The following is a 14,588-nucleotide window of genomic DNA, read 5'->3' as shown; positions in this document are numbered from 1 at the left end:
TTCGCGATAATATCCGGCATTTATACTGACGCCTTGGTCGATTAATACGAGCAGAGAACGACCATCGGCTGTTATGGCTGGTGGCCAACTGAAGGTACACATTTTCAGCTGACCTCTTTAACAAGTAAACACAATAATTTTGTTTGTTTACAAACTGTGTCGCAGTGGCCGAAAAACGAGCTGAATAAATCGCAATATTCCATTCAGAAGGTATTGAAAAATGAGCTCGGGGTAAATCCATTGAAATTCCAAAAAAGTGCAAGAACTTACACCGCAACAGAAAGAAAATGGACTCAAAAGAGCTAAAGAGTTGTTTCGCTTGGCCGAAAGTGGTGAACTGCCGAATTTGGTTTTCTCAGATGAGAAAACATTCGTTGTCCACCAGTTGGTAAACAAACAAAATGATCGTGTTTACTTGCCAAAGAGGTCAACTTCTTACAAAATTTAAATTCTAACACGTATCAACACGTCCGAAATAAGAGTGATTCTTTGGCGGCTAATAGTCGTCGAACATGTTGAACAAAAGCATTTTTAGTATGATCTTTTTTGAACTCGAAATCTTCTGATTCATAAATACAGGTAGGTAAAAGTCTGTAGACGCAACAAAAAGTCATTGTATTTTATTATGTTCTTCTTTGATTGAATTCGATGAGTTTCGAACTTACATTCTTCGGTTTTGTACTCAGACGCGCACACTATGTACCGCCGTTACTCATTAATTGACAATGAGAAAAGTAAAGTTATTTCTTGGAGACCATTTTGAAGCCCTCTTAAAAGATTCTTAAGAACTGTTTCTAGGTCAAATTTGAAATGTAGTCTACCTGAATGCAAGGTCCAAATAATCCATTCATTAGTGGATTACTGAGAGTATCTTCTTTAAGAGCTGCCCATACACACACACTTATAACCGCTGAACCTTTCACCGTACTATGGAGGGTATATTAAGTTTGTCATTCCGATTTCTATACCTCGATATATGCATTTTAGACCCTACCGATAATATATATTATTGATCAGCACAAAATTCTATGTCGATTTAACCAGGTCCATCCATCTGTCCGTCTGTGAGAATCATTCTAGGTTCAGAACACAATGAAGTTGGTTAATAAAATTTTACTCAGATTTATATAATGTTTTGAGAAGATGTATATAAGTCTCGTATAGCCCCATATAACGATATCTCCCTTAAGTCGGTGTTTTGATGATTTTTAACAAATTGTTAGTATGTGGTGTTGACAAATGCTACCATATTTTCTGTTCTTCAGACTTTTGTGCATCCTCCTATAACGGTACGACCGAAGATTTTGTATTTTAATAATTGTAGCAACTTTATTAAGCTGCATCTTTTTATGCGATTTTTTTAGATTTTATTCTTTTATGCCAGGAGGACATTCAGAATTGACAAAATTTGTCAAAATCGGTCCAGCCATTATTTAGATACAAGCATTTTAGCTAACATCCCTTTCCTTTGTTTATAAAAATTGTATATATTTCGCTATATAAATCGGGTATATTTACTATCGGCAGAATTGCCTTTTCGTCTATTTGTGATTTCGCCTGGACTAAAAATATTCGGGGTTTAAAGGAAAATTTGACTTTTATATAACACAAATGTTATAGTCTATTTCACCAACTAAATATTACCCGATGACCATCAAAATTGGAAGGCTTCTGCCCAGCCTTAAGCTCTAGCCCCATGCTTTCCGCGTCGATTTGTCCATAATTGCGACCTGTAAAGCAACTGCAAAATCAGGATTTTTTTCAGTTGTAGAGTAGAGTGATTACAAATTAACATGGACAGACGGACAGACGGACGGACGGATCCATATATACTTTCCTATGTGGGAAACCAATATATCGAGGTGTTACATAATTTTTGGCCCAATCAAACTTATAATACCGCCAACACATAGTGTTGTATTGTATAAAAATGAAATTGTGGCTGTAGTCTATTCTATCATATAGTTCAAAATGTACTTTGCCTTATAGCAGTTGTGCGTCATACCTCCCAGACATGACCCAAAAGGAGTAGCTTGTACTTGTTTCCTAAAAAAATCAAGATTGGCTTTACTACTTCCCCCAAAAAATTTTAAATACTTACCAGGGCTTTGCAAATTTAAAACAAAAGCCCTTTGTTTTCCAATAAAAATGATGTCAAATTTGAATGTTTGTTTTGCGATTGCATTCCGTGCTACTTGCAAGCACAAGTCTACAGGGTAAAAGCATTGGGTGCATGTATGGCAATGCACATACATTAAGGTGACCCAAGAAACAAAAATTTTGTACAATATTTTTACCAAACTCAGTTAGATTTTGGAGATGAGCAATATCGATCCACTTATTCTGATACCTTCCCCACAAATTGTTAATATTTTCATAGAAAAAAATCTATCTAGTAGGACGACAAAGGATGATCCAATTTTTTAAGGTTTTACTAATTTTAATATTTGTAACAGTTCTAGATTCGCACACCTCCCCCACAAAGTGCTAAACATTTTAATAATCATAACTCTTATAAAATGTGAAATAAGAGCACGATTGTCTAAGAATCTTACACATTCCAATAATTCTACCAGCACAAATTTTGAAAAAAATGCATGATTCTTAAAAAAGAAGTTTAAAGCCGGGCGGGGCCGTCTATATGATACCCTACACCACTATCCATATTTAGTAGAGCTCCCGTAACAAAAGAATTTATTTCATGTAGATCATACCACCTATCAACATTTAGCTTAAGAGCAGTTATAGTTTGCTATAGAGTGCATGATATCGCTTGGAGAAGGATTATATTAAAAAATGCATATCGGAGCCGCGTTGCACAAAATTGAAACGTACGTTCCGAAATTCACTCAATTTCGGGTGATATTAGCTATGATTTGCACAATTAACCTGAAATCAGATTAAGAGTATATATGTGGGAGCTATCCAAATCTTAGCCATTCTCGATAAGAGCTTTATAAGATATCTGGTACCAAATATCATTGTTGTCGAATGCATTTTACGAATGTAAGGGACTTAAACCCCAAATCGGATAAAACATATATGGGGGCTAAAGCTATATCTGGACCGATTTTGAAGAATAGGATGAATTCAGTCGTTTTTGTGTACAGGGTTGCCCATATTCGACGGACCCATCTGGCAACGCCATAACTTTTGACAGAGATGTCACATCGCTTAATGACATACCGTGTTTGAAGCGTCAGTCCAAGCAGATTTTTACCATGAACCAATACACGCCACGCGAGCGCTCTGAAATAGTTGAAATTTACATTCAACAGAAGAAGTCAATTGTGAAAACTCAACAAACAAAATTATCATGTCCGATGAAGCCCATTTCACATTAATTGGGACCGTAAATAAGCAAAATTGCCGTTTTTACGCCACTAAAAATCCTCAGGAGATTCAAGAAGTGCCTCTTCATGACGAAAAAGTCACAGTTTGGTGCGGCGTTGGTCTGAAAACGGTCATTGGGTCGTTTTCTTCCAAAATGAAAATGACCATGCTGTTAACATCGATCAGGAGCGTTATCGCGACATGATGACCAATTTTGTAATGCCAATTATTCGTCGAAAACGTATGAGGCAGTTCTGGTTTCAACAAGACGGCGCTCCACCGCACACAAGTCGCATAACAATCGATGGGTCGGTCCGTCGATATCGTCTGATATCGGATATATGGGAGCTATGTCCTATTCTGAACCGATCTCGATTAAAAATTTGACAGAGGTATTTTCAAGCAGTACCTGATGTCCGGTACTAAATATAATTCTTCTGGAGTGCATATTATGCATGTGAGGGACTTTAAATCCCACATCGGATTAAACATATATGTGTGAGCTATAGCTATATCTGAACCGATTTTCCAAATTCGATTTGGGCTTATATTAGCCATTGAGTGCGCGATTAACCCGAAATCGGTTGAAGATATAAGGGAGCTGTATCTAAATCTGATCCGATTATCACCAATTTCAATGGGGTTCGTCGTTGGGCCAAACAACAAATATTGTTTGCAAAATTTCATCTCAATCGGATAAAAAATGCGACCTGAATTGCCAAGAATACATGGACGGACGGACTGACATGCATAAATCGAATCAGAAAGTGATTTTATGAAGATCCTCAAAAAACAATTTTTTTGCCAGGAAGTCCGTGGAAATATTTTGGCATCAGTTTCCTAGTTCCCATTATACGTGAAGCATGATTTTTCACAAAAAAATTGAACCTTTGAAAAGAGGTAGCAATTTAAAGAATATATTATGATATTCGAGTATTTGATCGGCACGGATAATCACTTCGATTTATGTGGGGTGCATAGCTACCACAGGAGCAACACAGTCTCCTATCATTCAGGTATTTATGATTTTTAAAGATTTTTTTCAAAACTTTGACCATTTGATGAGGGGAGGTAAATCCATTTTAACACTTGATAATATTAACGCACAGAGAATTCTTGATTTCATTTGGAGCACCCTAATACACATCAACCCCTGCTGACTGATGAGCATGTAATATTTGCATTTGAGTGCATGTATTTAATCCTCCTTGAGGTAAATATTAAAAAATTCATGCTGTTAATGGCTCGGTATTGTTCCTGTTGCTCAGTTTCTGCTATCCGTATGTGCGTCCATTGTTTTATTCGAGACTGCCAAGTTTTTGTGTTCATCTCATGGATAATCTCTATCACATAATAATGACTGGGAAATTTCCCAAAGGTTACTTCTAACAACAATGTACTAAAATCACAAAATGTCAAGTGGCATGGTGTGTACTAGTTGTAAAGGCGAATTATATTAAATAATGGCTTACGTCAAAAGTTCAGAGTTAAAAGGTGAGCAAAAATACAATTTTCATATTTGATGTTCTTGGAAGATAAATAGCTGTAGTACATATACATTTACAGGTTTTCTTGTTAAGAACAAATCTTCTTCAAGGGATATTCTTTTCATTCCCTTGTAGCAAGAGTTACTCCATCACAAATCACCACATTTCATTCTAGCTCAACGAAGGATGAATAGCTAACACTTGGGTTAATGAACTGTTAATGAAAATAAGATTAATTACGCTCTAGGGGTTTTCAAATTAACTCCCGCCTCTAGTAAATTTATTAATTAACGTTATTTATTTAGGTAATTAACTGAATTATAAGATATTTAATAGTTTTTTGATAATTGGTCTGTATTTTTGTCAATTTTTTATTCCCTACACCACAAGGTGGTCAGGGTATTATGTCTTTGTGCATTTGTTTGTAACAGGCAAAAGGAAACTAGATAGACCCATAGTTCCTTTTGATGATCTGCATAGAATCACATTCTGAGTCGATTTATGCATGTCCGTCCGTCCGTCTGTCTGTCCGTCCGTCTGTCCGTATCTATATATATCTTCGTCCGATTTACTTTTTATTGTGCACCAAAAGTCTAATATTTGCCTAAATGGAATGGAATTTGGCACATACGACCGAATTTAGTCTAGAAGCTGGTATGTCAAATTTGGTGAAGATCGGTTCAGATAGAGCTATAGCTTCCATATATATTTTTCATCCGATTTGTTATATTTGTTACCCACAGCCGTAATATGCACTTCGTAACAACGATATTCAGGGAAATATTTAATTTACAGCTCAGAACTATCTCTGCCAAATTTTATCGACATCGGTTCAGATTTGGATATAACTCCCATATATATTTTTATCCGCTTTTAAATTATTTGTGAACCAAATGGGCAATACAAGTCCGAATTTAAAAGATACAAATGCTTCGGCATATTTAGTCCTTTGAACTTTAAATTATAATTATAATCATAGCGTGTATGATTGAATTCTTCCATAAAGACTTTTAATTGTTATGTGGAGCAAAGTGGTGTAGGGTATCATACAGTCGGCCCCGCCCGACTTTAAGACTTTCTTTACTGGTTTAAAATGTAAACTTCTACGAAATGTGTCTATATTTTGATAACATTACAGAAGTGGAAGGAGCAACTATTGCATTAGGCAATATTTATAAAAACAACTGCGCCAAGTCTATGATTTCCATATTTTCACATAGTTCTATTTGTTGTTGTAATGGTGAAATGGTTAACGCTCAGATCTTGACATTTTAATTGAGGGTCAATCTTGGGCCATAGATGCGAGATGATGTTTCGTTTCGTTCGAAACCCGTACTATTAAGATAAAAGAGTTAGAGAAAACCAGTAAGGAAAAGTCAAAAGTCGGGTGGGGCCGACTATATGATACTCTGAACTACTATGCTTACTTAGTAGAGCTCCCGTAACAAAAAAATTTATTTGAAGTAGGTCATACCACCTATCAACATTTGGCTTTAAATCAGTTATAATTTGGTTTCAGACGGAACTAATACAGTGGAAGCATATCCAATTCTGAATCGATTTTCACTAAATCTGACGGAGACATTTTAATCTTTTATCCCAAATAACAGAGTACATTATATCACGTCGAGAAGTATTATATTAAAAATATATCGGAGCCGAGATCCACAAAATGGAAACGTACGTCCCAAAATTCACTCCATTTAGGCTGATATTAGCCAAAATTTGCACAATAATCAGGAAATCGGATTAAGGATATATGTGGGAACTACAGGGTTGCCCATATTCGACGGACCCATGTTTTTTTTTTTTTAAAAAATCAAAGAAAAAAATAAAAATTTGGCGGTTGGTTAATCATTTAATTTGTTCCAAGTAGATTTGTTTACATCAATTTTTGAATATGATATCTCTCAAATGGCCGCCTCTGGCGTTGATGACGTATTGTGCCCTTTTTGCTGCATTTTCCATCGTTTTTTGCCAACATTTCGGCCGGAATAGCGGCTATTTCTTCACGAATATTGTCCTTGAGCTCTTCTACGGTCCTTGGCTTGTTAACGTAAACCTTTGACTTCAAATATCTCCACAAGAAGAAGTCAGGCGGCGTCAAATCGGGCGAACGCGGTGGCCAGTCCAAATCACCACTTTTCGACATCAAACGGCCCGGAAACAAATTCTTAAGAAAATTGATTGTTATGCGACTTGTGTGCGGTGGAGCGCCGTCTTGTTGAAACCAGAACTGCCTCATACGCTTTCGACGAATAATTGGCATCACAAAATTGGTCATCATGTCGCGATAACGCTCCTGATTGATGGTAACAGCATGGCCATTTTCATTTTGGAAGAAAAACGGCCCAATGACCGTTTTCGCACTAACGCCGCACCAAACTGTGACTTTTTCGTCACGAAGAGGCACTTCTTGTATCTCCTGAGGATTTTCAGTGGCGTAAAAACGGCTATTTTGATTTACGGTCCCATTCAATGTGAAATGGGCTTCATCGGACATTATAATTTTGTTCCCAAATTGCTCGTCATCTTCGGCCATTTCGATGACTCTTTGGGCCCATTCTAATCGACGAGGCTTGTCCGAAGGCAACATTCTTTGCGTCAATTGAATTTTGTACGGGAACAAATGCAAATCAATGCGAATAATCCGTTCTCCTTGGACTGACGCTTCTAAAGCAGTATGTCATTAAGCAATGTGACATCTCTGTCAAAAGTTATGGCGTTGCCAGATGGGTCCGTCGAATATGGGCAACCCTGTAAATCTAAATTTGATCCGATCTTAATAAAATTTAGCAGAGGTATTTTTGAGCTCTAAAAGATATCGGGTACTAAATATAATTGCTGTCGAATGCATATTACGAATGAGAGGGACTTATACACCAAATCGGATAAAATATATATATGGGAGCTAAAGCTATATATGAACCGATTTTCTTCAAAGCTAATGTACTTATTTCTAAACTGAATTCTGTAGGTCGTGCCAAATATCATTTCATTTGCACTGATATTGGCCATTTGGTGCACGATATTCATCAATTATCATCTCAATCGTATTATAAATGCGACCTGCATTTTGTTCACAAGAATACATGGACGGACTGGCTGACATGCATAAACCTACCCAGAAAGTGATTCTATGAATATCCTCAAAATTAACTATGGGTCTATCTCGCTTCCTTCCCCACGCTACAAACAAATGCAAAAAGAGTAAGTAAGGGTATTACCACTATGTGGTAATAATGGTAGCGTCAAAACTGAGTGAATGGGAGCTCTGGTCGATGATCTCTGTTTTTATACCCTACACCACAGGATGGCCAGGGTATTATGTCTTTGTACTTTTTTGTAACAGGCAGAAGGAAACGAGATAGACCCATAGATCCTTTTGATGATCTGCATAGAATCACATTCTGAGTCTATTTATGCGTGTCCGTCCGTCCGTCTGTCTGTTCATGTATTTTTGTAAACAAAGTACAGTTCGCATTTATTGCCCTATCCAGATAAAATTTTGTACAAATCATTTGTTTGGCCCAAGGACGAACCTTATTGAAATTGGAGATAATCGGTCAAAATTTAGATATAACTCCATATCTTCGTCCGATTTGCCTTTTATTGTGCACCAAACGTGTAATATCAGCCCGAATAGTATGGAATTTTGCACATACAACCAAATTAGGCCTGAAAATAAGTATGCCAAATTTTATCGAAATCGCTTCAGATATAGCTATAGGTCCCATATATATTGTTCATCCGAGATGTTATATTTGTCCTTCGCAGCCGTAATATGCACTCTGTAACAACAATATTTGGGGAAATTTATCAAATACAGCTCAGAAATACATTTGCTAAATCTTTATGATTTTCTCATTAGCAAAAATTTTAGTCTAGCCGGTCTAATTACAAATTATAAACTTATTTATTCGTTTTTTTTTTCTTTCAAATGTTATCCCTCAATATAATCTCAAATTAAACTTTACCAGTTAAAATACAAAATGACTTTTAAAAATTCCCTGAATACTCATAATCAAGCAGTTCCAATTAATTCCATGCATAAATTAAGGTCTACTAATACTTTATTAACTTACCAAAAACCGATATCAATTAAACGCCTTATCCTGCAAAATAGAACAATAACACAAATTAGTACTAATTGAATACCAATATAATTGCGAAAGTATACAAACATACATAGATATACACAATACAAATGTCTAATTATGTCTCATATCCCGGCGAGAGAATAAGAAACTCAGATTGTGAATAATAATTAGATTGCAGAAAGTATGACATTTACAGACAGCCACCCCCCGTCCGAGTCTTAATTATATCCCAGTCATATCCTGTCAATCAAGGCACTGGTGTGACAACATACATACAAAAATACCACAAAATTTCAATACGCACACACATACATGCGTTAAAATCTAAACAATCGATTCAATGAATAATAAACTGTGTGTTTGTGGTATTGGTAATGAAACTAAATCAATGCCATCTAATACCTCTGGATTTGAGACAAACTACACACATGCATACATACATCCATAGATTTCCAATTACGATGTGTATATGTTCTTACACCGAGAAAATGTCATAGAGTCTTTCGTATTACTAGAACCCTTAAGTATGGGTTGCCTCTCATTTTTTTTTTGGAATTCAATTAAATATTCCATTTTGAGAAGGAAAAACAAAAAAAATACTATCCAAAGTACCTATGCATTGCTTAAAGGTTGGCTATAGAGAATGAGTATCGTTCATTTCAACCCCTTGTAACACCTTAAAATGTTAACCGATCTTTACATAATACCAAGATGAACGATTTTCAAAAAGTTGATATAGTCATAACTGTCTACTCCATTAACCTTGTGGCCATAAATATAATTTATACCACCTGATACTGCCATCAAACTAGAACGCTTCAGCTGATGTTCCGAGAGATGCGTACTTTCAGTATTTGATCACCTCCACCATTCTTAGTACGAAGTGTATATTAAGTTCGTCGTTGTTAAGTTTGGAACTTCTCGTAGCAAAGATGAAAAAACTGCAACCAATTTCAGACTGCTTTCATTCCTAAGCCGCTCGTCCGACAGCTGTTAAAATTATTCCATTGACAGCTCATAATATTGTTTACAAGCGTACAAAAACATTTTGGTGAGAATTTTCCAGAAAAAAAGTTATCCGTGATGGAATTCAAGCGTGATAGTGTGATTTCTTTATATGTGGCTATCGTTGGAGCATTCCAGCATTTAAATGTGAATAAATCTTTTGTGTGTCGTACCATCGCTCGTTACCGTGATACTGGTAGCGTAGCCCGACGTCAAGGAAGTGGACGGAAGAAAACAGCAACATCAGCAGCAATGGTTCGAAAAGTAAAGAAGCGACTTGATCAAAACCCGTGTTGCTGTGGCCAAAAATGGCTCGTGAGCTGAATATATCACAATATTCCATTCGGCAAATATTGAAAAATATGCTCGGGTAAAGCCATTGACATTCCAAAAAGTGCAAGAAATTACACCGCAACAGAAAGAAAATTGACTCAAAAGAGCTAAAGAGTTGCTTCGCTTGGCCGAAAGTGGTGAACAGCCGATGTTCGCTCTTCGCTCGTATTAATCGACCGAGGCTTTCATTCAATAAAATTTAAAAAAATGTAACAATTATGGTGTTTGACTTTCTTGCAGTTTTTTTATCTCACCCTGTATATCCTTATTAGTGTAAAATTCTATGTCGATTTACATATGTTCACCCTCTTTTCATCTAACTTCCGAATGAAATTAAGTAGATTGACTAAGTGCATTTTAGGTTCGTATTGGTATTGAAAATTGGTAATATAGTTCCATATTCTGACATAGCGCCCATATAATGGGGCCTTCCATTATTTGATTTTAGCTACATTTTTAAGATTTTGAAAATTTTTTCCAAACGTCTGAGGGTATTAAAAATGTAGTTTCTTTGTAACTTGTTTTTATATCCTCCACATACATAGTGTAGGTCCAACCTTTATGGTGTGCAAAAAGGGCATTTAACAAAAGTTGAGGTTACATATCGTAAATCGTACAATCCATTCGAAAGTTATCTTGGGCATCTATAAATAAGACAGGCCATCAGACAGTCTGTCCTGACGTGGCTAGATAGAGAAAAGTATTAACAAATATGAAGATGCTAAGTTTGACGGGGACCCTACTCGATGTACGGCAAAGTTTCTGTAAATCGGAAACGCCTTTACATTGAATCAACATCTTTAATCTACTCAAAAGGTTGCTTCTCTAATTTTCTGATGCTGTAGCGTATACATTTCAATTCTTGCACATCTCAATATTTGTGCCAATATAAGATGTAGTGTGAAAATGGTATATATCAACCAACTTCCTATGGTACATCTGCTGCGAAAGTTCAATTTAAAAGGACACAGATACAAAAGCTGTAAATTCGGCCAGATCGAACTCTGAATACCCTCCAACATTTGGAACGAACTTGGCAATTAAAAAAAAAATCTGTTAAATCTTAAAAACCAGTAAAGAAAGTCTTAAAGTCGGGTGGGGCCGACTTTATGATACCCTACACCACTTTGCTAATTTTGTAGAACTCCACATAACAATTAAAAGCTTTTATGGGAGAATTTAATCATACACGCTATGATTATAAATGTAATTTAAAGTTCAAAGGACTAAAAATGCCGAAACATTTGTATCTTTTAAATTCGGACTTGTATTGCCCATTTGGTGCAAAATTAATTTGAAATCAGATAAATATATATATGGGAGCTATACCCAAATTTGAACCGATCTCGATAAAATTGGGCAAAGATATTTATGAGCTGTATTTGATATATTTCCCTGAATATTGTTGTTACGGAGTGCATATTACGGTTGTGGGTAACAAATATAACAAATCGGATGAATAATATATATGGAAGCTATAGCTATATCTGAACCGATCTTCACCAAATTTGACATACTAGCTTCTAGACTCAATTCGGTCGTAAGTGCCAAATTCCATCCCATTTGGACAAATACTAGACGTAAAAGTAAATCGGACGAAGTTATATATGAGAGCTATATCCAAATCTGAACCGATCTCGATAAAATTTGGCGAATATATTTCGGAGCTGTATTTGATAAATTTCCCTGAAATATTGTTGTTGCATAGTGCATATTACGGCGGCGGTGGACAAAAATAACAAATCGGATGAACAATATATATGGGAGCTATAGCTATATCTGAACCGATTTCGATCAAATTTGGCATACATATTTTCAGACCTAACTTGGGCGTATATGCCAAATTCCATACAATTCGGGCTGATATTACACGTTTGGTGCACAATAAAAAGCAAATCCGACGAATATATATATCGGAGCTATATCTAAATTTTGACCGATTATCTCCAATTTCAATAGGGTTCGTCCTTGGGCCAAACAAAAGATCTTTGCAAAATTTTATCTGGATCGGGCAATAAATACGACCTGTACTTTGTTTATAAAAATACATGGACTGACGGACAGACGGACGGACGGACATGCATAAATCGACTCAGAATGTGATTCTATGCAGATCATCAAAAGGAACTATGGGTCTATCTCGTTTCCTTCTGCCTGTTACAAACAAATGCACAAAGACGACGTGGAACTGCATAGGCAACTTTTGTCATAAACCTTTACAATATCCAAATTCGAAATTAAAAAAAAAGTGAATAATGTAGCTAAAATCATCAAAATATGGAATATTGGGGCTATACAATTGTCTGTCATAGCCTTTAGTATCCATTACGAACTTCAAATACCAAATTTGAAACAATTCCGGTGAATAATGTCGCTAAAATTATCAAAATACCGAATATCGGGAGGTGCCGTTATATGTGGCCTATACGAAGGCATGGACCTACACAGACAATTTTCTGTCATAGGCTATAGTATCCATTACTTCAAATACCAAATATCGAGCGGTGCCTTTATATGGGGCCTATACGAAGGCATGGACCTACACGGACATTTTTCCATTCATTACGAACTTCAAATACCAAGTTTGAAACATTTCCGGTTAATAACGTAGCTTAAATCACCAAAATACCGAAAATATGGAGGTACTATTATATGGGGGCTATACCAAAACGTTGACCTACCAAAAGTCCTATATTATCTCTATACATTGGTGTAAAACTTTATCTACCTACTTCATTTCGTTCGAAAGCTAAAGTAGAGTAGAGGACACCGCTAAATCGACATAGAAATTTATGCTGATCAAGAATATATATACTTTGTGGGGCCTAAAATGTATGTTTCGAGATGTTACAAACGGAATGGCAAACTCAATATACCCTCCATTCTATGGTGGAGGGTATAAAAACATATAAATTATAAGGGAAAAAAGTTTGTATTCTAGTTCACATTTCATGCATCGTAATATTTGTGAAAACGCTTCAGTCAGATAATGGACAATATTAGTACAATTCTCCTTGCATAACCTTATATATTTGTTCCTAAAAATCCTTATTGTGTTCTTACACATTACTTTATTTTACTGATATTTTTTTACAGCTAAAACTTGACTGCATTGTAAATGGAGTATGGTTTTGGGTAAGTACTCAATAAATTTTTCATTAATTGCCAAATAGAATAGAATCTGAACTATTTAGAAATTTATCTAAAATGAGTTGTGTTGAGAAACCCTCTTATTTTTGCAGTATTCAACTCACATTATCGCACACACACACACACACATACTGATGTAATTAGTATAACTATTGTTAAGTACTTACAACAGCTACTTTAATGTAAACATCTCCAGTAATTATGTTCACAGGACGACTGTGCTTCACTGTTGTGTGCAGTAGCATGTTTATTGGGATGATCCAAAAAAGGTTTTTGCTCACAATAGTTTTTTTTTTTTATTTCAGAGTAAACCCTATGACACATCTTCTCCTTTTCTTCAGTTATCTATGTACATGTCACATTTATTTTCCAATCGATTTAATGCTTGATCCCGGAACGAAAATTAATAAGATTTTTTTTTTTAAATTTTAAAAATTCTACCCCCTACAAAATTTTACTTATTTGGGGACTAAAATGACTCCATAAACATTACTATGACCCGATGGTCATAAACCTTGTATTATGGGTTTTTTGACTAAACAAATAGATTTCTTGGGTTAATCTAATATACCAATATAAACATTTAAAGGATGATAAACAAACATAAATATATTTGTTTGTGTGTGTTATTGCTAAAGCTGAGTCTGTTAAATAATTTTCTTAATGAGTAAATGTCAGTTCTTGTTCATAGACAAGAACCGCAGCAGGGCATAAGCATGTTTTGATGTCTTCTCTTATGAATACAACGGGTGGATGGTATTTTCACTTGTTTTGTACCAAAATACTTAGTAAAATATTGATTGTCCTAATATATAGGGTGTGATAAAAAAAACTGGAACAAAGTCAAACGCCCTAATTTTTACAGTATTTTATACCCTACAACACTATGTGTTGGGGGTATTATAAGTTTGATTGGGCCAAAAATTATGTAACACCTCGAAATATTGGTTTCCCACATAGGAAAGCATATATGAACCTTCCTATCTCGCCGAGATGAGTCGATCTAGCTATGTATGTCCGTCCGTCCGTCTGTCCATGTTAATTTGTAATCACTCTACAGGTCGCAATTACGGACCAATCTTCACGAAATTCAGAATGAAGGTGGGGATAGGGTCAGAATAGAACCCTATTTCTTTTGGAGATGAATAGAACCCTATTTCATTTGGAGGGGTGGAAATGG

The 14,588-nt window shown here is 35.7% G+C and overlaps 1 protein-coding gene across 2 annotated transcripts in view; it reads right to left on the bottom strand.

Moving 5' to 3' along the window:
- The window catches only part of LOC101894508 (cGMP-specific 3',5'-cyclic phosphodiesterase), a 219,042-nt gene that overhangs the window by 86,206 nt on the left and 118,248 nt on the right, over positions 1 to 14,588 (bottom strand). For both annotated transcript variants that reach the window (XM_059132180.1, XM_059132181.1), the window contains one exon: positions 8,906 to 8,935. The gene's annotated coding sequence lies outside the window, so the exon portion shown is untranslated. The remainder of the gene's footprint in view (positions 1 to 8,905; positions 8,936 to 14,588) is intronic.

This window comes from Musca domestica, unplaced genomic scaffold (assembly GCF_030504385.1).
Source record: "Musca domestica strain aabys unplaced genomic scaffold, Musca_domestica.polishedcontigs.V.1.1 112, whole genome shotgun sequence".
Lineage (NCBI taxonomy): Eukaryota > Metazoa > Arthropoda > Insecta > Diptera > Muscidae > Musca > Musca domestica.
Note: the sequence above shows the minus strand (reverse complement) of the source record. Positions and strands in the feature narration are given on the sequence as shown.